Source organism: Meleagris gallopavo, chromosome 11, assembly GCF_000146605.3.
Source record: "Meleagris gallopavo isolate NT-WF06-2002-E0010 breed Aviagen turkey brand Nicholas breeding stock chromosome 11, Turkey_5.1, whole genome shotgun sequence".
Taxonomy (NCBI): Eukaryota; Metazoa; Chordata; class Aves; order Galliformes; family Phasianidae; genus Meleagris; species Meleagris gallopavo.
This window is the reverse complement of record NC_015021.2, coordinates 6,116,226-6,119,798: the sequence shown is the minus strand read 5'-3', so window position 1 is coordinate 6,119,798 and position 3,573 is coordinate 6,116,226.

Below are 3,573 nucleotides of genomic sequence, written 5' to 3'. Positions count from 1 at the left end.
TTTTAAATCACTCTTCCTTCCTGCCCAAATGATCATCCATACACCTTGGGCCATTTTGTTCTTCCTCTGTTTTGTGTTTTGTTTTTTTTTTTTTTAAATAAGTGTGAGCTATCTCAATCCACTCAATTCAAAGATTTTGTATTTGCAGACTACGTTAATGGGCTAGAGGTGAAAACAAGGCATTTGGCTATTTTCCTGCTCTTGAGCTCAGCAGCACTCATGACCCCAAAGCCTAAATAAAGCTGTTCCTGTTACTCACATGGAATAGCACACCCTTGAAGAGATGTACATCACAGAAAGCACGGCCTATACACACAACAGGAAATGATGCTTTCTTTTCTAACAACCATTTCTCATGCGCAATTCTGGGGAAAACAGTGGCAATTTTCCATGTCATTTGCCTTTCCCCAGCTATTGCCACCCAGAGAGCTTTTGGATTGGACAGCAGGAAGACTCTCCCCCTCTGGCCACATGTGGCCATCCACCCAGCTGCAGCCTGCTGCACACTGAACAGAAGGCAGCGCCCCAGCTGCTCACACGAAGAGGTGCACAAGCACAGGTACAGCTGTATGCATAAAGCACAGCTGTTGGTCTTTGTTTAACTTCCATGGCCAAAAGAGAAAGTGTATATGCACACACAAGGAACCTGCTTTGCAGGGGTTGGAGTTGATCCCCAGAGATCCCTTGCAACCCCAATGATTCTGCGGCATGCAGAAATACTAAAAACACATTACTCCTAAGTCTTGAAAGAGAGTTCCATTCCACAGATCAGAACAGCTGACTCATTGCCTTTCAGCCATTTGGGTACTCCCATTCCCCCCTTTTGTCCCCTAGATTTTTCTCCTGTAGAAAACACTAACAATTCAGAACTTCAGCTATAATGTTACTGTAATAATTATTTTGAATCTTATACCTTTCCAATATTTCCTTAACTCATTTTTCCCTCTGACAGGCAGAACTCCTTAAATGGTTACATACTTATCCTTTCTGAAATCATTTGCTATCATAAATTACCCACTACAACAGCCCGGGATGGTTTATGTTATTTAAAAAGATCCTCCTAAAGGCGTTTTAGCAGCTGTGGGTGCTTAAGGGAGAAAAAAAAGAAAAGAAAAAATCAACGTTATATTAACCTAAATTAATTTGAAATTAAAAACCAAAAAAGTCGCTTAAAGGAAAGATGCCAATTACTTTGAGGAGAACTGAAACCCAGGAGGAAGCTGGAGCCCTCCCATGGCTGGTTAAGGAGGCAAAGATCAGCAGCCCAGCAGAGAAGGCTCAACATTCAGCCAGCACTACAACCCTATGCATCTGAGGAACTTCTGAGGAAAGAGGAAAAAAAAATATTATATTTATTGAGTTGCCTCCGGGTTGAATTACCAGCAACAGTCTGGGAAATCAAAATCACAATCTTTGATCTCTCTGCTCAAGATCTTCAGAAGTCCACTTGCAAACATCTAGCATCACTTCACAATTTGACCCTCAAACCCACAAACTCAAAGCTTGAACACCAAATGGAGCTGCTAATACACATGGAGAGTAAGAACCGTCAGTGTCTTCCAGCTGTAAGTAAGGTTTTAGCATAGCTGGAGCTCTTCAAAAGTGGGAAGTGAAATGGAAGTCATTGCTTTACAACTGAGCTGACAAGCCCTGTGCACCAGGGCAAGTGTTACCTTGTCCAGAGACAGAAGCCAGCAGCAATACTAACATGCAGAAAAATAAATCACCAACACATGCATATCACTAATAGCTGAGCAGTCAACCAGAATCTTCCCTGTCTGCCAACACGAGGGCATGGCTATTAACACAGAAAATCATCCAGATATCACACAGGAGCAACAAGGGAGAGCACACATCCCAGCCAAGACTTCCCCCATAAAGCAACATTTTGAATGTGCTTTTAACTAATTAATTCCCATCCTTCAACTGACACATTCTCATTTGTTAGTCAACTCACTGATTTACAACCAGACATTATCTAGGATCAGACTGATAAAAATGAAAAGCTGCTTTAAAAACTGGACATATGGCGCCTGATTTGTGAAATTAATTTTATTTTTGAAACATGATATCCAATTACAAATAAATAATTCATACAGTATAACTCAATTAGGATATACAATGTTCAGGCAGGTCCTAGAAACAACCAAGATCACATTGAAAAGGAGTTTAAATTAATTAACCAATTACAGAAATATACAACTGGTCGTTCAACTGATTTCTTAGCCCAGTCCAAGGTGTACCAGAAACAGACGTACACAAATTAATACCAACTCCAAAGTAGTTACTGCACCACATGAGGAAAAAGGCTGCATCGCGTGGCCTACACGTAGCTTTAGTACAGAATGAAAGCTTGTACATTCTAGCAGGGTAGAGATTCATCCCACAGCAATCTCTGCATACAGATTTACAAGCTTTACAGGATGTTTTTGTGCATGGTTTCAACCACACAACTTCCTAGCCATCAAACCACAGCATGAGGATATGCGTTATGTTCTTACCTTCAGTTCCACGTTGTTCTTTGCTTTCATTTCGGCCAAATATTTTACTGCTAAGCTACAGCTTCCCACTGAGGTATGGTTCTCACATGTGCAAACTGCAGTAAAAGCAGCATCAGTAAACTCAAAAGGTCTTTGCTGACACTATTTTTTAATTTCCTGATCTGTTCCACAAATCAATATTCTCCACAAAGAACATTTATCATGACTAGATTGAATTTAGTCTAAAGTCCTGACAAATGTTTTAAGTAGTTATGGGACTTACAGGACATTCACAGCATCCTTGGAATTTCTTGGACAGCCAAGATTTTTTTATAAATGAAATACATTTTTATGCTACATAAATTCTCACAACAGAGAAAGTAGATACCATTTCCAATGGTCCAAAATTCTGCAAGACTTGTATTTACAAAGCTCTGTTAAAAATTCCACCCTCCTTTTGGGGCCCTCAGGTGAGGTATATACCATTTGTTCTTAATTTGAACTCAGATTGTTCAAAAGTTCCATTGCAAAATTCCCCACAGGATGAAGGCTGCTACTGCTAACCAAGCACTTCTCATAGCTCGCTCTACAGCTGCCTACAGCACTTGGGGCACGTGCAGTATGTCCCCTCGGGTGGTTCTGCTGTTTCTTTTTCACACTGGGCATAGCAAGACTGAAAAAAGAAAAAGGAAAGATACCAGGCAAATTGCTGGCTGGTGATAATGCATCGTGCATCTACACCAGTACCACTAGCAATTCAAACTCCCTCCAGTTGTCTTTCTGCTCAACAGTGTAGTGCACATTGTGCAAATGTGGTGGCAGCCCTAAATCCCTACCAGTCACAGTACTCACTGGCCTCAACAGGGAAGAACGCAGAGCTGAGCAGCATTACGTTGCCACACTCACCACAAAGTTCTTTAAGCTCATCCAAATATTTTAAAAGTCTTTCAAAATTTCAACACTGAAACTCAAATTGATGAACCACTTCAACTTCACATCCCATAAGTTCTGCAATGAATCTGACTCCTGAAGGAGGAGGAACTGTGTATACTGACATCAATGTTAAACATAAAAAACCTGAACTGGAAAAAAA